Raw genomic sequence first — 27595 nt, forward strand, 5'->3', positions numbered from 1 at the left:
ATCACAGTGTAAGTCACTTATTATCTGCCTTTCTATTATTTGATATCTTGCCTTATTAATTTTTATAATGTACTCTAATTTCATCTAGCATGATAAAACCTACGAAAAGATTGAATGCACTACTATGGGATCCCCTCTAGCTCTAGAGGGGGGGGGGTTCATAATGGCATCTCACTCTGCTAAGTTTTTCATGGAACACTGTCAAAAAAATGCCTTGGATATCAAAACCACAATTATACTAGATGACAACTGGAAGTTTCTTTCCCCACTTGGTTAGACTATAATAAATTTAGTTTAATCCTTTATCCAAATTGCACCTCAAGTATCTTCAGGAGTGAGGCAACTCGTGGTAAAGGTGCACCAAGTTTTAATCACTCCTTGTCTCAGTATCTCCCATAATGCAAAGCACATCTCCTTGCAGACATGTATAATGCCATTCATTTTTCTTGGATATTTTTTGTAGTTGAAAGGCAACTTTTAAGTTGTATTGTTTTAAAACTTTTACTATTTTATCTATAACATTTTTAATGCAAGGTAAAGAAACAGCACCTTTGTAATTGTCTCGTTGTTGTATATACTCTGGAATATGCGATGGACTATTTAAGATGCTACTGATAGTTGTCAGATTATATTCATTTTTTAAGAGAATGTCTTTAAGACGTTATCTTTCTTTTTTGTTATCATCACTTGATACTGTAATGGCCTTTAAACGTTTTGATGATGCATTGTTTTTGGGACAGGTGGTGGTGGTGTGATACGACATGTACCTTTCTCTAAATCCAGAGTAATTTAAAAATAAGGTGAGACACCTTTTGGCAACTCATATAGGTAAAGATGACTTCTCCATTGCTTCCCCCTTGGTATCACCACCTCTGGGTCTGGCTCCCACTGACGAGAACTCAATAAAGGTGTCTCACCATTAAGGGAAGGGCCAAAACCAGTCTGGGTATTGACCCTTCCCTTAATGCATAGCATTATACATGTCCGTAAGGAGATGTGCTTTGCATTATTATTATTATTGTTCCGGGCAACTCCAAGGAGTCGACAGACTCATCGAGGGAGGCCCTAACATCATGTCAAGAACAACTATTCAACATTCACACAGTATCTATCATACCTTGCCTTGAACTCATTCACGGTCGTAGCACCTACAACAGACTCTGGAAGCTTATTCCACTCATTCACCACTCTCCAAATAAAAAAGCCAGCTCTAACACCCCTGCTAACCACATTCTTGCCGGGGTTCCATGTATGGCCCCTAGTCCTCCCACCACCACCAGTCCTATTCTCAAAAATATCTTCTGGATCAATCTTATAGAAACCCTTCAGTAATTTGAATGTCTCAATCATATCACCCTCCTTCACCTATCGACCAATTTCTGCAACCCACAAATCTTCAACCTATTCTCATAAGGTTCATTCCACAGACCTGCTATCATCTTGGTCACTCGTCTCTGGATCCTCTCCACTTCCTCCCCATCACAAAGAAACCCTGGTGCCCATAACTGGGTACAGTAGTCCAGATGGGGTCTTATCAGGGCTCGATACAGAGGAACAACAACTTGTTTGTCTCTGCATGTTAAAGTATTTTTCAGAAGCCAAGTGATTTGGTGAGCTGTTTTAGTCACTTTTGCAATGTGCCCCCTAAACTTCAATTCCCTATCCACCAACACTCCCAAATCCCTGGCCTCATCAATCTCCTGGAGTACAGTTCCACCAATGCGATATACTGCTGCTATTCTTTTCACCCCAAAGTGCATAACCTTACACTTTGGCACATTAAATTGACATCCATCTTTCCTAGTCCAGTCCTCCAAACTATCTAAATCATCCTGTGCACTCATAATTGCTCTACCCAACTTTGCATCATCAGCAAACAAGTGAACGCTTCCTCTCAAATCCTTTCCTATATCATTGATGAATAAATTGAAAAGCAGTGGTCCAAGAACAGAGCCCTGTGGCACTCCACTAGTCACAAGCCGTCTTTTAGACTCCACTCCTGAATAAACCACTCTCTGGTATCTCTCCTTCAACCACCCTCCTATCCATCTCACCAACCCTATATCTATCCCCATCTGCTCCAGTTTACTGATTAGGATTCTATGTGGTATTCTATCAAAAGCCTTGGCAAGGTCCAGTAGTATTACTGTAAACCCATTACCCCCTATCCAGTTCAGCCGTCACTGTGTTATAAAACGTGAGCAAGTTACTGAGGCATGATCTACCCTTCACAAAACTATGTTGTCCCCCATACAATATCCCATTTTCATCTATCCAATCCTGTATTCTTTTCTTGACTAATTTCTCTAAGACCTTGACAATGATTCCTGATATGCTAATCGGTCGGTAATTTCCAACAGCAGTCTTGGAACCACCTTTATGCAGTGGAACTAATTTCCCCTCTTTCCACCCCCTCGGGACTAACCCAGACCCGAGACTCAAATTAAACAAAATGGTCAAGGGTACTGACAATTCTTTAGCTGTACGACACGACCTGGTATACCATCCAATCCTACAGATGTATTGCCCTTGAGGTTATGCAATAGACTACTCACCTCCACTTCATTCACCACAATTCCCGTATAATCTACTGGTTTATTCGTTTCTTCAATGTCACCACCTGGATGATATATTCTTGCAAAGTGCTCACTCAGTAACTCAACCATATCAACTGATTCAGTTACTTACCATTGGCATTCTTTAAAATCATTCTGCCATGTACATTTTTCCTTTTACTTGCTACATATCTAAAAAACTGTTTAGGATTCTCTTTAGCCTGCATGGCCATTGTTCTTTCGTAATCCTTTTTTGCTTTTCTTACCACACTCGTTACCCTTCTGGCCTGCGCTTTATACCGTTCGTGTGCCTGCCGGTCACCTTTCTCCTTAAATTCCCTCCATAGTTGTTTCTTTTTTTGCAGCTCAAGCTTAATGGTGTTATTCATCCATTTAACCCCTAGCTGATTTATTATTCGGACTCTAGGTATAGAGTCAGCCATTGCTTCATGCAAACATTTCTTAACTACCTCCCATGCACTATCGACTTCTAGTCCTTGCAGTTGTACATGCCATGGCACTGAACCAATCAAACTCCTAAGCTTGTCATACTTTCCAGCCCGATAATTCCACATGTACCCTGTCTTCATTGAAAATTCTACACCTTTAGCCACTTCCCAAGTCAAGACAATATGATCACTCTCACCGATTGGTGGCAATGTGGTCATATTTGTTACAGCCAAATCCTCAGATGTAATTACTAGGTCAAGCACTCTCTGAACCCTAGTATTTTCCATTACATGCTGTCACAGATAGTTATCCCTTAATAACCGCATAAAATCCGATTCCTTCCTCCCATGTGTCCTCTCCTCACTCCAATCAATGTGACCATAGTTGAAATCTCCCATAATAAACACCCTCCTTCCACTCATTTCTTCTATTTGCTTGTGCATACTGTCAACACCATCTTTTCCATCATCTGGTCTATAGCAGCACCCAATTGTATATTTAGTTCTGCTAGCCACAATCTCACACCAAATGGCCTCAAATGTGCTCTTTTCTCTATCCTGCAATTCAACTTCTATTCTCCTTGGCTGCAGCTTATCAGCTATCATTAACAATACTCCTCTCTCCATTTTATTCTCCCACATTCAATCCCACTAGCTATATCATCTACAGTCAGCCATGTTTCACTAATACCAATAACCTGTGGTCTGGAAGTGCCAACCATGGCCAAAAACTCTTCCTTCTTGTTCCTAATACTCCTAGCATTAGTGTACATGAATTTAAGACCCTCATTAGCCACAACCCTACCTTGATGCCTTATATTAACTATCCCACTCTGATTTGTTGTCCTTATTTGCTCGGACATATTATATTCATTCTTACATTCAACTGCCTCCCTAAGGACTGTATATCTACTCCTCCCCCCTTAATAAATCTAGTTTCCCTGAATTTGCACATCCACCACATTAAGCAACACTTTCTCAAGTCTTCTTACACCGTAACCATTCAAATGCAAGCCATCCATCTTATATAATCCTTTCGCTCATCGAACTCACTCCACACGCCCACAAATTCCACACCACTCGTCATACATAACACACGCATGAAGTATTCGCAATTGTGGCCCTCCTTTTAAACATTTCACTGTCATACCGTGGCAAATGACTAATCATTCTAACTCTCTCACTCTTTTCTTTGGCTACCTCAAACAATTCATTCAGGTCTCCTATCATTTTCATTTTGTCTCCTTTCAAATCATTCGTACCTGCCACAACAATCTTTTCTTTCACCCTTTCCTTTTGCTCTCTAATAGACTCAGTTACATCCTTTATGGTCGCACCAGGTTGGTACGATTTTGTCAAATCTCTACTATCACACCTCGTACTAACGAGTCTCCATACAGCACTCTATCCTTCATTTTGTTCATGTTCACACTCATATGTCTATTTTTCCTGTTATATTTTTTATTATTGGCTGGTTCATTCAGTCGACTTTTGCTCACACGCTCTAGCTGCTGTTTTGCCCTTTGTATCGCACCATTCAACAACGCGATCTCACTCATTGCATCTATCTCATATTTTTTATTCTCAGTAAAACCATTAATACTATCATTCACACTCTCACAATTCTCTGGTACAACCTCGCCGTTTCTTGTTATATCCCTATTTTCTTCATTCTGAAGTTTGACAAAAATATCACACTCACGATCCGAAATACTCTTCAATTTCTCATTCTCCCTACATTTTCTACACACATTCACTTCTTTATTATCATCTAACCACACTCCGACCGCACTCCGCAAAGCATACATTTCGCAGCTAGTACACTGAATCATCTCTTTTATACTACCGTTCTTTGATAAAGATGGCGAACCATCATTACTGGCTGCCATTTTCCTTCGTACTGGAGCCATACTTACTTGCAACGTATTTTATCAAATTATAACACACCAAAAACACACAAAAAGATGCACTAAGAGATGCAAGGCAAACAAAACTACGCAATATTAAATAAATTTATCAACGATAACTGAAAATAATACTTATCTTATCCGGAGCTTTCACGAACACTACACACTACGAATCCCTCTAGCAGCGACAGCCCCAATAAAATATGTTATAAAGACACACAAAATACTCTAAAAACACGAAAATCGTTCTAATATACTATAAAACCAATTTTCTAAGGAAAAACACACACAAAAAACACCAAAAATCACCAATTTTACACGAGCACTAAATTACACCGACCACTCACCATTATGGGAGATACTAAGACAAGGAGTGATGAGAGCTTGGTCTACCTTTACCACGAGTTGCCTCAGTCCTGAAGATACTTCAGGCACAAACTTTGTTTGCTTACACTTGGATAAAGGATTAAACTAAATTTATTACAGTCTAACCAAGTGGAGGAAAAAACTTCCAACGACATGTAGATATTGTCTTGTACCAAGCTTTTTCCTGCAGACATTAAAGACTGCCATGATTTTAAACTGAAATGAGAACATCTAAGAAGGAATGGGGGTGAAGGAATGATGAAGATGTCACTGATGTACCACCCAGTGCTTGACAAACAGGCTCACCTGTGGTGAGTAGATTTTGCCAGCTGCAGACTGGACAAAATAGAATACACAATCTCCTAAGAATAGCTGTTGATTTAATAAAAATAATAACTTTCAAAATATCTTTTTAACTTTAAAAAACACAGGTGCAGCATTGATGATCAGTTTATGGAACTCCTCTTGGCTTGAGACATATCATTAAAAAAAAAAAAAGGGGGGGGTCTTGAGTAAGCACATTTTTTTACATGAACAGATTTTGCATAATTTGTTAAGTCACGGACATACCTATGCCAAAGTCTTGGTTTGGGCATAGGTATGTCCATGTTGATACATTTTGATAGCTGTTTGTTCAAATCTCCATATACATATTTGCTAAGAGCAGTGAAATGGATGTGCTCATGGTTGGGCCTTCAGTCTATTCATAACACACCTTGAAACTTGAAAAAAGTGTTCTCTATACAATGTTTAAACAGTTTCACAGTATCAGGTAGGAAAATATCTTCTAAAATTGATGTGGTGTCTTCTCTTGGAATGTTGATAAACAAGTTTGTGACATCTAAGCTTGCCATTATGTCTGTAGAATCCAGTTTAATGTCTTTCATTTTGTTCATGAAGTCTTTGTATATGTTGATATTTTTCCTACATGTGGGCACTCGTGTGGATAAATATTTATAAAAGTAAATGTTAATGAATGTCTGGCATATCACTATAGGTCTAAGTGGAATGCTCTCCTTATGTATGTTTGGAACTCATAAATACATGAGATAACAAGATGTTTTGAAGTGATCTGTTCTTTGATTTCCATACACAATCGAAAATATCTCTTGTTAAATCATTTGTTTTGTTATGAATAGACCATGTGAGATCACTGTTTACATGTCTATAAGTGTTGGCATCACTAAGTGGCTCATTCATCTCATATATGTATAGATCTAAATTCAATACTAAAGTTGCCTTCCCCTTGTCTGCTTTCAGTATTAAGATGTTTTCATTTTTCTGAAGACCTCTCAGTACTTTGTATTCAGCATTAGATATATTTCTAGTAGGAGGTTTTGAATGAATGTGAATGGCTGTTCTTATATGTCTGCACAATCTCTAGGAATTTTATAACTTCTCAACATTTGCAATCATGTAAACTTCAGGAATGTGCTTGGGAGATATAGCAAAATTAAAACTTTTAGCTAATTTATTTTGCTCTGCTTGAGAGAGAATATGCAAAGAAAGATTGATTACTATTTTAAAATAATATAAATCAAAGATGCCAAGAAATTACATTCTTGGTTTCATCCTTTATCCAAGTTTACACTTGGATAAAGCAAACAAAAGCTTGCACGTGAAGTAACTTCATGACCAGGCAACTTGTATATAGAGGCTAAAGACTTCACATCAATTTATGTGAAGTCTTTAGCATCTATATACGAGTTGCCCAGTCGTGAAGTTACTTAATGCACAAACTTTTTGGAATCCACCACAGATCCACATTTTCCCATTGCAATCCACAATAACAATGTTCAATGGCTTAAATTAAAAACTCAGGCTAATTCAGATTACACCACAGCCAGAAATGTGTCAAAAAGTTATAAATGATCCCAAAACAGACTTCGAATGAAATGCAATAAACTTGTCTCCTGCTCAACTGGCATCCAAGACTTCTGGTCCCTTGCTAAGGCTGTTGGGCATAACTTATGACCTTCCTTGCTGCCACCTCTCTTTGCACATCCTGATGGTACCATGGTAAACTTATCCAAGGAAAAGGCAGACCTCTTGGCATCCATTTTTTTTCCAACTCCTGCATGAACAACCAAAGTAAACCACCTCTCGTACTATCACAAATTGTCCACTGCATGTCTCCTCTGAACTTTTGCCAAAATACCATCAGGAAAAACCCTCATTAATTTTGATCCTAATAAAGCTCCTAGTCCAGATGGTAATTCCTTCAGTTGTGCTCCAGAAGGGAGATCCATCCTGTATTGTCTATATAAACTATCATATTCTACTGGCATCTACCCAACAAAGTGGAAGCAAGCCTACATCCAAACCAAAAAAGAGAGACAAAAATCAGTCATCTAATTATCGACCCATTGCTCTCACCTCAGTGCTTTCAAAAGGGATGGAGAAGGTTATCAACAACCTGCTTCTTCATTACCTGGTGACTCAATTGTTAATTAGTGATCACCAATATGAATTCTGCCATTCTCGTTCTATAGTTGACCTCTTAGCTAATCTCACCCACCTTTGGACACAGGACATGGAAAGATTCGAAACTCATGTTATCGCTCTTGATATTCAAAAGCATGTCTGGCACCAAGGCCTCCTAACAAGCTGCTATCTTATGGCCTTCTTCCTACACACTGTGATTGGATTGCCAACTTCCTCACTGGTCATTCATTGTGTGCCATAGTGGATGGCTTCCTCTCATCAGATTTCCACTCAATGCTGGAGCTCCCCCAGGGTTCTATGCTCTCACCCATTACATCCTTTACATCAATGCCCCCCTTTCTCTGACGTCAAATCCTATTCCCAGCTTTGATGATGAGAGTAATCTTCATTCCTCTTCCTCATTTGATAAATCTGCAGTATTCTAATGTAAGATGCCTCAAGAACTTTCATAACCAGTGAATTAAATGCTGACCTCCTCAACATCCTCAAATGAGGTGAAGACAACTCAGTAAATTTCAATGCCAAAAATATTCAAGCCTACCTTATTACTTGCAAGAAAAATCCTACCTCACCCCCCTCTTACTTCTGATAATATTCCCATTTTGTTTCAAGATCAGCTTTCTCTTCTTGGTTGACTGCCACATGCAGTTTATCCTGGCACAAACTGTATTACTTACATAGCCTCTTTAGCTTCTTAAAAGCTTGTTCTTTTTTTTCTTTTTTGTTCTAAACATTACTTGTTTTCTTCTCAACTCATAACACTTTATAAGTCTCAGAGCCTACCTCCCTTGTTGTACTATTCCCACATCTGGGATGGAGCATCAAAGACCTCCCTAAAAATTCTTGATGATATTCAAGATTGGGAGATCAACTTAACAGATGCCTCTTCCCTTACAAATTCCTTCAGTCACTATCATAGGTGCTCTGTTTCAGTGCTGTGCTTTTCTGTAGGTACTTTCATGAGCATTGCTGCTCTGAATTGGCTGCTACCATTTATACACTTTCTTTTAACCATGCAAGAACTAGAGAAGCCACTGGTGAACAGCCATATGTTGTCCAACTCCAAACACACAGAACTAACTTCTCATCAGCTTCCTTCATTCTCTTACACCTGATATCCTGAGAATATAATATTCTCAGTTATCATGGTGTAACATGAAAATTAAATAACATAAATAAAAACCCCTGCATAAAAGGAATAATTTAATTAATATAGTATTCTTGCATCCAGTGTAAATTGAGTAAATTGTAAAGGTCTATTGTTTAGTTAAGATAACAAAAGAAAAGAATGTATTAAGATGTATTATGACTAAACAAAGAATTTGTATTAAATAAGTAGCTAACTAAGAATTAATATAGTAATGCGATTAAGAATGAAAGAGTTAAGTACATAAGTGGAAAAGAATGAGTCATGGAATACTCTATGTGAGAGGCTACAGATTAAGCATTAAGTAGAATTCTGAGAAAAGGTTTAAAAGGGGGTTAAGATAGAGGCTAACAAGAGAAATAACGGAATATCGCTTAGGGCCTATACCCGGATAGAAACTTCGTTCCGAGTTGTCGATCAAAATGACGTATGGCAGCAAAATGCTACCCAATTGGTAGACAGACGGAAAACAAGTAGGAGGCAGGAAAAAGAAGTAAGAAAGGGTGCTGTTAGGGAGGCAGCTATAAAAGGGTTGGTAACCCCCCCCTCGTGGCTTTTTGTTCAAAGAGTAGGCTCATTTGGGTTTAGGAGAAGACGTTTAGATAGTCAAGGCGGCTTTAGGCCTTTCTGCCAGAGAAGAAGAAACGTTTGGATAGTCGCGGTGGTTTTAGTTTGGTTTTCTAGTGGATTTCACGGTGTTCCTGAGTGGAGAGATATGGCTTATATCCTCACAAGCCACAACAAGGAATCGAAGGTGAGCGGGAAAGCTATTCCCGTATTCCTATGTAGAAAGCGAAATATACCATGGAGTCATAGGAAACTGTGAAGATGTCGATGTCCTCTTTTCGAATAGTACAGCCGACCGTGCAGATGTTTATATAGCCCTGGATTGCAAGAAGTTATGCAAGCAAGTTCGTTCAGTAGAAGGTAAAGGCCCGTAAGTGAAGCTAAAGAAAGGTATTGTGAAATTTGTCTTATGTTAACTAGAAGTTGTTTGTGATAGGTACCATTGTCATAATACGGAACTGTTAAAGTGATTAGGGAGAAATTATAATAGGACTTTAGAATTTGATAGAGAGTGTTAAAAGTAAGTTAGCTAGAGTTGATAATTTGTGAATAATTAATTGTCCTAAGAATCTTGAGTGCCTACTATATTGTAAAAGGAAAGTTAATGACATAGTTGTGTGTTAATGAAGTAAATGGTTTTGTTAATGTTAAGTTTGATTAGTGTCAATTGAGTAATCAAGTGGCCTGAGGAATTTGAATGCCTAGTGTGACGTGTAGAGAATTGGAATTGTCATAAGTATGTGCTAGAGTAGTTAATGATTTTGTTAGTGTACTTGAAGTTGAATAATCTAATAGTGTGTGGTAATCTAATTTGTCCATGTTAAGTGAATTCATGTTTTTGTATGAAATTTTTGTGGCGGCATGATCGTAGTAACTTTTGTCGAATCATAGCCCAACTACTTGTATTAAGCTAACTTTAGTGTGTAAGTAATTTAGTTGAGTATTTTGATATGTACCATGTTTAGAGAAATAATAAACCTTTTGTTTAATGATAAAAAAGTTGTCTGATATCGCTAATCCAATGCACCGCTTAGAAACATTCGAACCTAATCATGCGGGGAATTAATGTTAAGAAACGGGAAGTTTAAGGAATTAATGTTGAGTAACAAGAAATAGTGTCACGACTGCAATAGTTACACTTTCAGATATTTGAGTCCTTTTTCTCTGTTTATGTATAAAATATCCTAAACTAAATATCCCAAAGGGCGCAGTTAAAATACAAATACTAGGGATACTACGGGGAACAATAACTCAGATATTAGTAGAAATTTTGGAGATGTCTTGAAAGTAGAAGTTAGAAGGATATAGACGAAGGTAATTTGTAAGATAAACAAAATCGTAAGATAGAATAGGGACATAACAATTCCACCCACACCTCTATTATTTAGGAACAATCTCCCCCATACTGTTTTTCCTATTGAATACAACCTCCCACTCTTTAAGAAACATATCAACAGGCTATATTTTTTCTCTTAATCACTTGCCCATACGTCTTATGATCTTTTATGTGTGGGATCATAAAAAAATAAATAAAAATAAATAAGTATGGCTGCCTCACTCTATACAAATACAGATGAAAAAATCTGGGAGACTATAATGAAAATGTCAGCTCAATAATCAGGATCTCCTTATCATGCTCAGAGAGGCCAAAATAAGTGGCATATAGCATAGTATTATCAGGTAACCAAAAAGGTTTGTGCAGTTTTCATAATAAAAATTGAACAAGTGCACAGAATTTTAATAAAACATTTTATTCATTAAAATAAGCACTTTCACAATCTACAACTCTTTCCCAACGAGATACAAGTTTGTAAATTCTGCTTTTATAAAATTTTGTCCTTAGAAATAATAAACCTAACAACCTCCGCTTCAATCTCTGGTTTCATTGTGGAACTGTCTATTTTGCATGTGATTGTCTAGCACCAAAAAAGTAATAATCACTGGGAGAAATGTCAGGAGAATATGGAGGATGAGGGAGTATCTCCCATCTTAAAGCAAAAATCTTCTCATGGGTAAGTTTTGCAATAAGAGGTTTTGCATTGTCTTGTAAGAATGGCACTTTCTTCCAGTTAACTAGTCCTGGCTGTTTCTGAAGTAATGCATCTTGCACATGCTTAGTAGATCTCGGCGGTAATTGTTTGGCCTGCAGTGAGAAACTTGCAGTGGACAATACCGGCTCCAGTCCACCACACACAAAGCATTATCTTCTGGGGAATAAAGCAAACGAAGAGCGCAAGCAAATGGTTTAGGATGACCTTTATTAATGTACACACTTAAAGAAACTGCAGAAGAGGAAATAAAAGATGAATCATATGAATAAAAATATTCCATGACAGGATATAATCATTTTAATAGGTCCAGTGTGAAAACTGGAAAAGAAGAAATGTTTCTCAGAGATGTAAAGAGAGCAAGGAAGCCAAAAATAAATAAATAAAAATAATCAGCCAACAGAAAATAAAAATTTTACATGAACAGATTGAAGAAATCCAGAAATACTTTGCAGTAAGTAACTCTAGAAAATTTTTCCATGAAATTAAAAAAACAAAAAACAAGTGCCGTATGAAAAGAATAATAATCAACAATAGCAATGGACAAACACTACCCACTAGAGATGAAATAGCAAACAGGTAGAAAGAGTACTTGAAGAAACTTCTAAATTGTGATGAACTTGCTGAGTCTTTTAAACAGAATACTTATCATACTTGTCACCCAGAAATATTTAAATTTTCACTAGCTAAAGTAGCTCAAAGACAACAAGGCACCAGGTACTGATGAAATAGTAGTCGAACTCATTAAACATGGGGAAAGTAAATTAACCACTCATATACATTAACTCATAAATTTAATATGGGAAAAAAAAAGAAATAACCGCCGAATGGAAAAGAACCTACTAATCATTCCAGTATATGAAAAAGGGAAACAAAAATGAATGTGAAAATTACAAGGGGGATATTGCTTATAGATTGACCAACCTCTCATGGATGGGTTTCCCCCATAATGAGTATTTCTGTTGAATATCATGTACTCCAGCTGACGATTTCAAGCTTTCGATGGCTGTTTCTACCTGAAATATTGGTACTCCTGGCTGCATTTCTCTTACTATTTTCCAGCACTGTTCTGTCACTACTTGTTTTGTTCCATAATCTTTCAAAGTAATTTAATTTTTAAATTTATTCTTTTTTTTTTTTTAATGTCTCCAATCCACAAAAGCTTCTATAAGGCTATAGTGCATTCATACCATGGGTCGGTTTAAGGATTTTTTAAAAAATTTGCATTGATTTTCTTTTTCTTTTTTTTTCTTTTGCATTTTAGAATATTATTTTTTATTTGACACCTCCAGGGAGTCAATCACCAACTGACCATAACTACGCTAATGCCATCTACCGCCGACCACCACTGGTATTTCCACAGACAATCACAAACATCCATGCCCACAGCAAGATTCGAACCCGCAGCCTTTTGGCTGGAGAGCGGATACGCTACCCACTCAGCCAACCAGGCCGGCATTTATTTTTTATTTATTCTCTTAGAGCAGGGTCTGGAAACTCTGCTCTAGAGAACAAGCGAAACTTTTTCAAGTCACTTCAGGCTTCCAAATAAGTAAGGCAGTGGTCTCATGGATGAAATTCATCTCACACTGGGAGATGAATTTCATCCATGCCCGCAGTGGGATTCAAATCCACAGCCTGTTGGTTTGAGAGTGGATACACTAACCACTCAGCTGACCAGATTGGCAAATTACTCCAGGTATTATAGTCTATCTTTATTCTCAATACTCATGTCACCTTTATAGTGAACACCACTATAACAAACTACTGAAAAGTCATGGTGTAAGTCCCATAGAATCAATGCAATTTTAATGCAGTATTGTAAAACAGTAAAAGCTCAAAATTTTTACAATAGTGAACTGAATTTCTTAGTGAATGGTGAATTAGGTAGAGAAAAGAGACAGGCAAGGACAAAATAAAGGGGTAAAAACCAACAAAAGTGCAAATGCAAACTATGGGAGACAAGAAATTTATAAATAATTATAAAAATGAATATGCAGAATTAACATTTAAATTTCAAAATGTTATATAAGCTTAAATTAATGTCATTTACCTGAAATCTTCATAACCAATTAAATATATGTGTAGTGTTTACCAATAAAATCAAAAGTTTTTAGGATTTATGTAAAGAATCTTTCAAATACAAAATGAGCTGTTACCCACAGAAACTTAACTTTTAATAAAACTTCAAATAAAAGAAATACTGTATATTTTGCTTTATTTTCTTTAATTTACAGATCTAAGAGAATACTATTGATTTATGCCAGATGTCTACATTGGTCTGTTCAATCTTGAAGCAGGCTTCTTCACACCAGCTGTGTCAATCACTTTTCCATCTATCACTTTTACCATTAAAGCTGACTAATGAAGACTGATGTTCATCATTTATGCCATCTACTTCCTCTTTGCAATTCAAAGTGACCAAAAATGATTATTAATAACTTAGCACATATAAAACCAACAGTAATAACTTTAATGAATTAAAGGTACAAATATTGTTGGCAGGAAAATGACCCAGAGGAAGACCAAGATATAGTTGGATTGATATGGTACAAAGTGCCTTAGACGATAGAAATATAAGATCTGATAATGTTGGAGTCTTGACAAGTAACAAACTGATTTGGAGGAAAATTGTGGATAGTGAAGTTAGTAATGATGTAAATTTTTCATGTAGTACTATATCCTGTACACCCCTTGAGGGTACATGTCAGGAATTTGATGATGATGAAGGTACAAATATTTCATACTGAAAGTAACAGTACATCATCAGTGTAGAACAAACAGTTAAAGGAATGGAATACAAAGTACAGAACAGTCAGTGGATTATCAATGAAAATTGTTGCCGCATGCCAGAAAATTAATATTAATAAATTATTATTAAATAAGTCTTAAAAACTATTTCATTGATGGTTGCATAAGATAAGAATCTCCCAAACTTTTGGGAGAGAGAGAGACAGTCATTTCGATTCAAATTCGGCCAATGTAAAAGGGCTTTGCAACTTTCTTTGAAAAGGCATTCATATTTAAACTTGCATCTGTGGAGAAGACAAGCTTTATCCCACTGGATATTATGTTTAGTGTCAATGCTATGTTGTGCTAGACCAGATTTATGAGGTTTCATGTATTCGATGTAATACTGATGTTCCTTCATTCTTTTTTTTCCCCACAGAACAACCTGTTTGTCCAAAGTATGATAAATTACATTCACATGGTATCTTGTAAATACCAGCTAATGAAAGAGGTGCCAATTTGTCTTTAGTAGATGGCAACGAGTGAGAAATTTTGTTGATAGGAAAATATGTGGGAATAAGATGATACTTCTTCAAAATTCTGCCAATAGGTTCTGAGATGCCTGAAATTTAAGGGATTGAAACTCTGCAGTCTGTTGAAGAATCCTGGGGGGGGGGTTGGAACATAGGAGTCAATTATCTGTTCGATTCGATTAGGGTTGTAACCATTAGATTCTATTAACTTTTTTATAGTGAAAAGTTCTTATTGTAAGCTTAAGGGGGAGAGCACACTTTATGTGCTCTACTAATTAAAGATTTGATAACACCGATTTTTTGAGAGATGTGATGAGCAGACTTTTGATGAATGTATCTGCCAGTAAAGGTAGGTTTTCGATAGACACTCGTTTTAAGGATGTCCAAGAATGGTAGACTACCAGTCTTTTCTTTTTCCATGGTGAACTGAATGCGTCGGTGATGGCTATTTATCTGTTGTAGGAATTTTGAAGAAGTATCATCTTATTCCCACATATTTTCCTATCAACAAAATTTCGCACTCATTGCTAAATTGGCTAAAGACAAATTGGCATCTCTTTCATTAGCTGGTGTTTACCAGATACCATGTGAATGTAATTTATCACACTTTGAACAAATAGGCATGTGGAAAAAAAAAAAATGTAGAAACATCAGTATTATATTGAATACATGAAACCTCATAAGTCTGGTCTAGAACAACATAGCATTGACACTAAACATAATATACAGAGGGATAAAGCTTGTCTTCTCCACAGATGCAAGTTTAAATATGAACACCATTTCAAAGAAAGTTGCAAAGCCCTTTTACATCAGCTGATTTTGAATCGAAATGACTGACTCTCTCTCTCTCTCTCCCAAAAGTTTGGGAGATTCTTATCTTATTCTTATCAAATGCTCTAAAAGAATACAGGGAAAAATATAAGTGAGCTAAGCTATATGTAAAAGTAGCTAAACAAATAGTTTTTAAAAATTATTTAATAATAATTTCATCATCATCATACGTATCAAGGATTTAGGCCTAGTATGGCCTGTTCCGGCCTTAGAAGCCATCGTTGAATCGTTTAAGAGGACGTCCTGGTTTTCTTTTTCCTAATGGCTTGTACTTTAAGGCTTGTTTTGGTAATCTTTCTGTTTTCATTCTTTGAACGTGTTCCATCCATCTATGTTTATATTTTTTAATTTTTTCAATTACTGGTTCTTGGTTTAATTCTTTCATAATATCTTCGTTTCTTTTGTGATCAAATAGGGTATACTTTGCAGTTTTTCTCATAAACTTCATTTCTGCTGTTGTTAGTCTTTGTTTGTCTTTTTGTTTTATTGTCCAGATTTCGCTTCCATACATTAAGACCGGTAGGGCTAATGTATTGTATACTTTTAGCCTGGTTTGTTTTTGAACTAGGTTTGGTTTAAATATAGAGTTAATTACTCCTGTTATTTTTAAATATTTTGCAATTTTTATGTTTATATCTTTTTCATTTTAATAAGTGATCATACATCCTAGGTAGTTAAATGAATTCACCTGTTCTAAGATCTTGTTATCTAATACTATTTTAGTTCTTGCTGGATCTTGTCCTTTAAAGGCCATAGTTTTTGATTTTTCCGTTGATATTATCATACCATAATCTTTGGATATCTCATTTAGATTTAAAATAGCTTTCTGTAAGTTATCTTCAGAATTTGTAATTATTATTTGGTCGTCTGCAAAGAGGAGAGTGTTTAAGTTAACTGTAGGTGAAAGTTTAATTCCTTGATGTAAATTTTTACTCCATTTTATTATTTCATTTAAGTAGATATTAAAAAGAGTTGCTGAGAGGGGACATCCCTGTCAGACCCCTTGGTTTATCTCTCTTGTATATGATAGCTCATGATTTAATCTTATTTGTATTTGATTATTTTCATATATACTTGTGACAGCTTTTAGGATATTATTTGGTATTTGTCTTTCTTTTAATATGTTAAATAATATGTTTCTTTTAACTTTGTCAAATGCTTTTTCAAAGTCAATAAATGCAATATGTGTTTCTAAATTATATTCTCTTCTTTTCTCTATTATTAATTTTAGGCATTATTAATCTATTATTAATCTTATTAATAATAATTTATTAATATTAATTTTCTGGCATGCGGCAACAATTTTCATTGGTAATCCACTGACTGTTCTGTACTTGTATTCCATTCCTTTAACTGTTTGTTCTACACTGATTATGTACTGTTACTTTCAGTACGAAATACTTGTACCTTTTTCATTAACGTTATTACAGTTGGTTTTATACGTGTTAAGTTATTAATTTTAATTATGCCACAGATACCTCTAAAGATTAGACAAATATGATTATAAAGTTGACTGATGCTGAAGTTTAGGGGTTATTTTTGATTTTAATGATACACAATGAACATACTTTAATCGGATTGTATCCTATGGACATAATTGCCACTACAGAGACAAATACATGAGATATCACTAAATAATACATATAGGATGCTGATTTTTTAACGATACTTGTGACATAATGATTAGAAATATATACACACCATCTTCAGTGGCTGCATAGGAATAGTTATAAAAAACAAAGTGGAATACGAACAACTGATCATTCATACATTGAATGATCCGTGTGATGTCATATCGCTAAGTATTAGAAGAGTAAACATTTTTAAAGTCATAATTAAAGATATTAATTCAGAAATTCATATAATAATCTTAAATAACATTAGACTAATATAGGAATTTAAAAAAAAAAAAAAATTAATGTGTTATCCTGATTAAACTTTCAAAAATTTTTGATATAGATATACAGTTATTACGATTCAAATTAGGGCGTTGAAGTAAGGCCTCCACACTTTCTTTAAATAAACGTTCAAATTTGTAGCAACATCTGTGTAGGAGGAGAGTCTTGGACCAAAGGATGTTATGGCTTGTTTCTAATCCATGCTGAGCTAATCCAGATTTCTCAGGTTTGTTGTGTTGAATTGATGACTGATGCTCTTGAATTCTTTTTTCTATAGAACAGGGGATTAGAAACAAGCCACAACATCCTTTGGTCCAAGACTCTCCTCCTACACAGATGTCGCTACAAATTTGAATGTTTATTTAAAGAAAGTGTGGAGGCTTTACTTCAACGTCCTAACTTGAATCGTAATGACGGTATATCTATATCAAAAATTTGGGAAAGTTTAATCAGGATAACACATTCTTTTTTTTTTTAATTCCTATATTAGTCTAATGTTATTTAAGATTATTATATGAATTTCTGAATTAATACCATGTTCCAACATAAAAATGTGCACAAATTCACATGGAGAGAAGAGGCTAGGAATAAGAAAAGTCTCATTGACTATGTTATTGTTCATAGTGATGTTTTCTCCCTGGTGCAGGACACCAGAGTGTACAGAGGATTTGAAATTGGAAGTGATCACTATTTAGTCTTGAGCAGGATAAAATTGAATTTCATATTGAAAAGAATAACATGTAAGAAAGTTTTAAAGCAAATAAAAGTTGAGCAGCTCTCAGATGTGAACTGTAGACTAAAATACAGAAAGATTATTGAAAAGAAAATGAAAGAGTTTGAGAACAGGAATCAAACCTTGGAGATTCAGTGGCAAACTCTGAAGAAAACATTGATTGATTCTGCCAGAGAGGCATGTGGTGAGGTTTTGTGCAAGGATAAAAAAATCAGAACTCCCTGGTGGACACAGGAAGTTAAAGAGGCAGTAAAGGAAAAGAAGAAAGCATATCAAAAGTTCCTGGCAAATAAGTCAGCTTTTACTCTTACAGAATACAGAAACAAATGTAAGAAAGCTAAACAGTGTGTAAAACTAGCTAAACAAAAGTCATGGGAGGACTTTGGCAAGAATATAGAAAATAAATATCAAGGTGGCAAAATATTCTGGAGGTTGTTGAAGAAGCTTAGGAATGGAGGAAAGAGTGCTGTAAAAGGAGTTAGAGATGATAAAGGTGACATGAAAACAGGAGAAAAAGATATTCTTGAAGTATGGAGTAATTACTTTGAAAAACTGCTAAATGAAACAAGCAGTGATGACAGCACAGTGATAAAAAACACTGACCAGGCATGCAGTCAGGAATACATATCCATACTTGAAGTAGAAAAAGCCATCAAAGGCTTGAAATGTGGAAAGGCAGCAGGAGTAGATGATATTCAACCAGAAATGCTGAAGTATGGTGGTATAAAAGTCTTACAGTGGCTGCACTGCATAGTTCAGAAAGCCTGGACAAAGGGACGAATTCCCGATGATTGGAGTAGAGCTCTCATAGTACCCATATATAAAAAGGGAAATAAAACTGAATGTGAGAATTACGAGGTATTTCCCTACTGAATGTTCCTGGCAAGATCTATGCAAGTATACTTGAGAAACGGTTGAGAAGAATTGTGGAAGAAAAGCTTGGTGAAGAATAAGCTGGATTCAGGCCAAATAGAGGCTGTCAGGATCAGATCTTCACTTTACAACCAATAGTTGAGAAAGCATGGGAATACAACAAAGATCTATATTTAAGTTTTGTCGATTTGGAAAAGGCATATGACAAGGTGCCAAGAGAGAAGCTATTCAATACGCTGCAGTTATATGGTGTCAATGGGGCATTATATCAAGCAATACTTAGTCTTTATTTGAGTTAAGTCAGCAGTTAGAATTGAAGGAAGTACAGGAAGATGGTTTAATGTTAAATCTGGTGTGAGACAAAGATGTACATTATCCCCTCTGTTATTCATTATCTATATGGATCACATTATGAAGGAATGTGGTATTAAACCTGATATCAAAATTGGAGATGTTAATGTCAGCTCTTTGCTTTATGCGAATGATGTTATACTTCTAAATAAATCCGCTACAAGTCTGCAAGATTCTCTGACTAAATTGAATGGCTGTTGTAATAGATATGGTATGAAGGTCAGCAATAAAAAGACAAAGACAATGAAAATAGGCAGAATCATTGAAAATGTCAACTGTGTTGTGAATGGAGAACCTGTGGAACAAGTTAAACATTTCAGCTACTTAGGCACGATTTTTACTGAAGATGGTAAAATAAATATAGAAATAGACAACATAATCAGCAAAGCTGGTATGGTGGGAAGTAAACTGAATAAATTCATATGGAATAAGAAAGAAATTAGTTGGAACACTAAATTAGGTATACAAGACAGTGTTCAAACCAGTTTTAACTTATGGATCTGAGAGCTGGGTCAAAAGTAAAACACTTGACCAAAGACTAGAGACCGCAGATATGAGAGTCCTGAGAAAGATTCGAGGTGTGAACAGATGGCATCAATGGCAATATCATATTAAAAATGAGGATATTAGGAAAGAACTTGACATTGTCAGCATCCAGGAATGCGTTAGCAGAGCTAATCTCAGGTGGTATGGTCACTTAAATAGAATGGGAGAGGAAAGATTAGCAAAACAAGTGTTCTCTGCCAGGTTGGCAGGAAAATGACCCAGAGGAAGACCAAGATATAGGTGGATTGATACGGTACAAAGTGCCTTAGACGATAGAAATATAAGATCTGATAATGTTGGAGGCTTGACAAGTAACAGACTGATTTGGAGGAAAATTGTAGATAGGAAGTTAGTAATGATGTAATTTTTTCATGTAGTACTGTCACATCCCTTGAGGGTACATGGCAGGAATTTGATGATGATGATGAAATCTTTAATTATGACTTTAAAAATGTTTACTCTTCTAATACTTAGCGACATGACATCACACGGCTCGTTCTACGTGTGAATGATCAATTGTTCGTATTCCACTTTGTTTTTTAAAACTATGCCTATGTAGCCACTGAATGGTCTGTAATATTCAGACCGAAATATTTGGCAATTAAACATTATTCTTGTGTTAACGTGTATACATTTCTAATCATATAGGATGCTATTTTCACGCAAGATCAAGGAAAGGAAAAAGTAGCAATAGAATTCAACGCCAAACATGAAGACAAACTACAGTGGTATCTTGCTAATTCGAACTAATAAAAACCGTGCTCGTTCGAATTAGCGAATTTCTCCCCAAGAGACAACAATAACTAGCGTTTATGGCAAAAATAATCAGATTCTAATAAAAAATCTACAGAATCAATTTAATTCTGTAAATAAATTAACGGATAGAAAAAAGCTACTGTAATGTAATGTAAAACAAAAAAATAATACAGTACACAAGTTTATTTTAGTAAAAAACTTAATTTGTATGTACCTATATTGTTGAGGATTCTGATTTAATAAAATTGCATAGTTCAGTACGTAACTTATTTACGTAAAAAATATCACTTTCTTGTACACAACACAAAAAGTTTCACAAAATAACACAAAAAAAGTTTATTTATTTATTTGTAAAAAAGTCACCGATTTTTTTTTTGCTTCTCTGAGGCTAAACGTTTTTCGAATGCTTCTTCTCAGAGCTGCATTGGCAAACAAAATTTTGTGGAATGGCATATCATTCTGCTTAGCCCATTCTATACACATATTAAAACTATCAGCTGCTTCTTCATGTTTTACTTTTTTCTCTTAGAGTTCTTCATTGTCATCATCGTCTTCTAATTCATTCTGTAGCATCATATTTATAATTTCATCATCTGATTTGATTTCGAATTCACTTTCGGTTCTACCTGTAATCCATTTCGCAACATCTGTTTGTGAAATTTCAACATCTGGATTTATATTTTTAATCAAATTATGCATGTTTTGAATTTCAATTTCCTCTTTTTGTGTATATTTTTTGATTCATGCCGACAATACAGTACGTACTGTACAGTATAAAAAAAAGCAAATGTGAATACACGATAAATCAAAATAGTCCTCCAGTATAACCGTACAATCGACAGTATTAAAAAAAATACTGTACTGTAATAATAATAAAATAAATAATAATAGTTAAAATAATAATTATTAAATAAAAATAATAGTACACAAAATAATAATTATTAAATAAAAATAATAGTACACAAAATAATAATACATAATAAATAAAACTTTTTTCTTTCAAACTGCAGTTCGGACTAAAGAGGTTCGGATTAGTGAGATACCACTGTAGTTAATTGGAAGGCACTTTCGAGCAGAGTTATGTGAACAAACTTCAAATTGGGAAAATGGACAATGAAACTTATTTGTGCCTACGGTCCACACAGAAGCTTCTTCTAAGGAAGAACTGACATAATAATGGTAAGTAAACATTATGCTTCAACATAAAGATGTGCACAAGTCCACATGGAGAGAAGACACAAGAAATAAGAAAAGACTTATTGACTACATCATCTCCATAGTGATGTAAGTCTGGTTCGGAATACAAGGGTGTACAGGGGATGCGAAATTGTAAGTGAATATTACTTAGTACTAAGCAGGATAAAAATATTATCATTATTATTATTATTATCTAAGACCTCTAGGGAGTCAAGGACTCATCGAGGGAGGCTGTAAATTACCCAACCCAGCTATCATACCTACCCTTGAATTCATTCACATTGGATGCACTCACTATCCGTAAGGGCAAATTATTCCACTCACTCACTGCTCTCTGGGAGAAAAACCTAGCTCTTAACCCTTTCTTGACTGAGAACAACCTTAACTTCTGTGGATGCCCCAGTGTTCTCTCCCCGCCTTCCATATAACGAAAAATTTCATCAGTTGAAATGCTATAACACCCATTTAAAATATAATAAATTTAGTTTAATCCTTTATCCAAGTGTGAGCAAACAAAGTTTGCGCCTGAAAGTATCTTCAGGACTGGGTTAAGGTGGTACACACCAGGGCAACTCGTTGCAAAGGTGGAGCAAGCTACCAACACTCCTATCCTAGTATCTCCTATAATGCATAACACATCTCCTTGCGGATATGTCTATTGTTATGCATTAAGGGAAGGGCCACTACCCAGACCGGTTTCGACCTTTATTGAGGTCTCTTCAGTGGGAGCCAGGCCCAAGTCGAGATATCAGGCAGAAGCATTTGCAGGTCATCTCCACCTATAGGAATTGTCAATTGGTGTGCCACCCTTTTTTAATAAATTACTCTGGATTTAGAGATGCTTCTGCCTGATATCTCGACTTGGGCCTGGCTCCCACTGAAGAGACCTCAATAAAGGTCGAAACCGGTCTGGGTAGTGGCCCTTCCCTTAATGCATAACAATAGACATATCCGCAAGGAGATGTGTTTTGCATTATAGGAGATACTAGGATAGGAGTGTTGGTAGCTTGCTCCACCTTTGCAACGAGTTGCCCTGGTGTGTACCACCTTAACCCAGTCCTGAAGATACTTTCAGGCGCAAACTTTGTTTGCTCACACTTGGATAAAGGATTAAACTAAATTTATTATACTCTAACCAAGTGGAAAATAAACTTTCAACCCATTTAAAAGTTTACAGACCTCTATCATATCACCCCTCTTTCTCCTGTTAACCAGAGTCTGTAATCCACATACTCCCAATCTGTCCTCATAATCTAAATCCCATAATCTGGATATAATCTTTGTAACTCCTCTTTGCATTCTTTCCACAGCTTCTTTATCCCCTTGGAATCCGGGAGACCAAATCTGTGCACAGTAATCCAAGTGTGGTCTTATCAAAGCCTTATAAAAAGGCAAAATTACTTCTTTATCCTTACATGTCAAGATTGGTTTCAACTTACCAATTATCCTCTGAGTTGTATTTGCAACTTTTGCTATGTGACCTTTGAACTTTAAATTCTTATCCATCAACACACCAAGATCCCTTGCCTCTTCAGTTTCTTGTAGCATAACCGAGCTAATATAATATGCTGCTGGAACTCTAATCACGCCAAAGTGCATAACTTTACACTTACTAACATTAAACTGATAGCCATTTTCGTTTGCCCAGATTTCCAATCTATTCAAATCATTTTGTAATTGCTGAATATCAGTATCGGGGTGCTTAAGGGTCAAAGCTGTATAACTGAGAGGAGACCTCCACATAGCCTTTAAAGGAATGCGGAGAACCGACCAGGGCTTCTGACCTAATGTCCAATCCTCACCTTCTCGTGGTGCACCCTGTTGGGTATCTACTTTGATACTGAACGAACGAGGATGGGCTGGCAATTTGGGATTTAGCCGACCAAATTGTATTCTTATTGGTTAAACCAAAATAAAAAATGATGGTACAACATGACAAAATTTCATGCCGGCTGGGGCATCGCCCGGTTAAACAAGGCCCCCCGTTGTTTTCGCCAGGGAACCAGGGCAAACAGCGAAAAGTCAGCTACTGGAACAAATCTGAAAACAAACCCCAACTCAACATCACCAGAGTTAAAGATCGGTACTATCAACGTAAGAAGCCTGAATGGCAAAGAAATGGAGCTAGCTGAGGAATTAGATAAGTACCAGATCGACATAATAGGGGTGACTGAAACAAAAAAGACCAAAACTGGTGAGATCTTTCTGAGCAATAAATACAAAATGTTATATTCAGGCAATAACAATCAAGGAAAAGAAGGAGTAGCCATAGTATTCAACACAAAATACGAGGCTAATCTTCTTGAATGGCAGTCAGTCTCAAGTAGAGTAATGTGGGCAAATATGAGAATGGGGAACTGGACAATGAGACTTATTTGTGCCTATGGTCCCACTAAGGTAGAAGTGGAGGAATTTTTTGAGGCTTTAGAAAAAGCGACTGACACAATGAAAAAGGAAAAGTTGGTCCTTGTTGGGGATCTAAATAGTAGAGTAGGAAATGATTGTGAGACATACAAAAATATTTTGGGAAAATTTAGAGAAAAGAGCAAAGCTAATAATAATGGCAAATATCTGTTGGATTTCTGCTCAGGACATGGACTGGTTATTACTAACACCATGTTCCAACATAAAAATGTGCACAAATTCACATGGAGAGAAGAGGCTAGGAATAAGAAAAGTCTCATTGACTATGTTATTGTTCATAGTGATGTTTTCTCCCTGGTGCAGGACACCAGAGTGTACAGAGGATTTGAAATTGGAAGTGATCACTATTTAGTCTTGAGCAGGATAAAATTGAATTTCATATTGAAAAGAATAACATGTAAGAAAGTTTTAAAGCGAATAAAAGTTGAGCAGCTCTCAGATGTGAACTGTAGACTAAAATACAGAAATATTATTGAAAAGAAAATGAAAGAGTTTGAGAACAGGAATCAAACCTTGGAGATTCAGTGGCAAACTCTGAAGGAAACATTGATTGATTCTGCCAGAGAGGCATGTGGTGAGGTTGTGTGCAAGGATAAAAAAATCAGAACTCCCTGGTGGACACAGGAAGTTAAAGAGGCAGTGAAGGAAAAGAAGAAAGCATATCGAAAGTTCCTGGCAAATAAGTCAGCTTTTACTCTTACAGAATACAGAGACAAATGTAAGAAAGCTAAACGGTGTGTAAAACTAGCTAAACAAAAGTCATTTGTTTAGAAAAAGCATTCAATAAAGTTATTCTTCCACATTCATTCTTTCTTTTGCTTGAGACATAACGATAAAATTCTTTTGGATTGCCTTTAGCTTGCATGGCCAATTTCTTTCATACTCCATTTTAGCTTTTCTCACAATACTCGTTACTTTTCTGGCCAGAGCTTTATATATTTCATAACTCCTCTCACTCTAGGGAGATATGTGCTAGGGATTCAGCTAGGGAGATATGTGGTGAAGTTGCCTGCAAAGATAAACAAATAAGAACACCATGGTGGACATAAGAAGTTAAAGAAGCGGTCCTGGTAAAGAAGAAAGCATAGCAAGAGTTCGTAGCAAATAAGTCAGCAGATGCTCTAAAAGAATACAGAGAAAAATGTAAGTGAGCTAAGCTACATGTAAAAGTAGCTAGACAAAAGTCATGGGAAGACTTGGGTAAGAATATAGAAAATAAATATCAGGAAGGTGACAAAATGTTCATCATCATCATCATCAAATTCCTGCCATGTACCCTCAAGGGGTGTACAGGATATGACAGTACTACATGAAAAAATTACATCATTACTAACTTCCTATCTACAATTTTCCTCCAAATCAGTCTGGCACTTGTCAAGACTCCAACATTATCAGATCTTATATTTCTATCGTCTAAGGCACTTTGTACCGTATCAATCCACCTATATCTTGGTCTTCCTCTGGGTCGTTTTCCTGCCAACCTGGCAGAGAACACTTGTTTTGCTAATCTTTCCTCTCCCATTCTATTTAAGTGACCATACCATCTGAGATTAGCTCTGCTAACGCATTCCTGGATGCTGACAATGTCAAGTTCTTTCCTAATATCCTCATTTTTAATATGATATTGCCATTGATGCCATCTGTTCACGCCTCTAATCTTTCTCAGGACTCTCATATCTGCGGTCTCTAGTCTTTGGTCAAGTGTTTTACTTCTGACCCAGCTCTCAGATCCATAAGTTAAAATTGGTTTGAACACAGTCTTGTATACAGCTAATTTAGTGTTCCGACTAATTTCTTTCTTATTCCATATGAATTTATTCAATTGACTTCCCACGATACCAGCTTTGCTGATTCTGTTGTCTATTTCTATATTTAGTTTACCATCTTCAGTAAAAATTGTGCCTAAGTAGCTGAAATGTTTTACTTGTTCCACAGGTTCTCCATTCACAACACAGTTGACATTTTCAATGATTCTGCCTATTTTCATTGTCTTTGTCTTTTTATTGCTGACCTTCATACCATATCTATTACAACAGCTATTCAATTTAGTCAGAGAATCTTGCAGACTTGTAGCGGATTTATTTAGAAGTATAACATCATCCGCATAAAGCAAAGAGCTGACATTAACATCTCCAATTTTGATATCAGGTTTAATACCACATTCCTTCATAATGTGATCCATATAGATAATGAATAACAGAGGGGATAATGTACATCCTTGTCTCACACCAGATTTAACATTAAACCATCTTCCCATACTTCCTTCAATTCTAACTGCTGACTCACAACTCAAATAAACACTAAGTATTGCTTGATATAATGCCCCATTGACACCATATAACTGCAGCGTATTGAATAGCTTCTCTCTTGGCACCTTGTCATATGCCTTTTCCAAATCGACAAAACTTAAATACAGATCTTTGTTATATTCCCATGCTTTCTCGACTATTTGTCGTAAAGTGAATATCTGATCCTGACAGCCTCTATTTGGCCTGAATCCAGCTTGTTCTTCACCAAGCTTTTCTTCCACAATTCTTCTCAACCGTTTCTCAAGTATACTTGCATAGATCTTGCCAGGAACACTCAGTAGGGAAATACCTCTGTAATTCTCACATTCAGTTTTATTTCCCTTTTTATATATGGGTACTATGAGAGCTCTACTCCAATCATCGGGAATTCGTCCCTCTGTCCAGGCTTTCTGAACTATGCAGTGCAGCCACTGTAAGACTCTTATACCACCATACTTCAGCATTTCTGGTCGAATATCATCTACCCCTGCTGCCTTTCCACATTTCAAGCCTTTGATGGCTTTTTCTACTTCAAGTATGGATATGTATTCCTGACTGCATGCCTGGTCAGTGTTTTTTATCACTGTGCTGTCATCACCGCTTGTTTCATTTAGCAGTTTTTCAAAGTAATTACTCCATACTTCAAGGATATCTTTTTCTCCTGTTTTCATTTCACCTTTATCATCTCTAATTCCTTTTACAGCACTCTTTCCTCCATTCCTAAGCTTCTTCAACAACCTCCAGAATATTTTGCCACCTTCTTGATATTTATTTTCTATATTCTTGCCAAAGTCCTCCCATGACTTTTGTTTAGCTAGTTTTACACACTGTTTAGCTTTCTTACATTTGTCTCTGTATTCTGTAAGAGTAAAAGCTGACTTATTTGCCAGGAACTTTTGATATGCTTTCTTCTTTTCTTTCACTGCCTCTTTAACTTCCTGTGTCCACCAG

General features: G+C 36.0%; 1 protein-coding gene across 2 annotated transcripts in view; it reads right to left on the reverse strand.

Moving 5' to 3' along the window:
• LOC150105223 (uncharacterized) overlaps positions 1–27595 on the reverse strand; it is a 281122-nt gene that overhangs the window by 171733 nt on the left and 81794 nt on the right. The gene's annotated exons all lie outside the window — the stretch shown is intronic.

The sequence above is a fragment of the Typopeltis vanoorti genome, chromosome 7, assembly GCF_054136105.1.
Source record: "Typopeltis vanoorti isolate ZY-2024b chromosome 7, IOZ_Tvanoo_1.0, whole genome shotgun sequence".
NCBI lineage: Eukaryota > Metazoa > Arthropoda > Arachnida > Uropygi > Thelyphonidae > Typopeltis > Typopeltis vanoorti.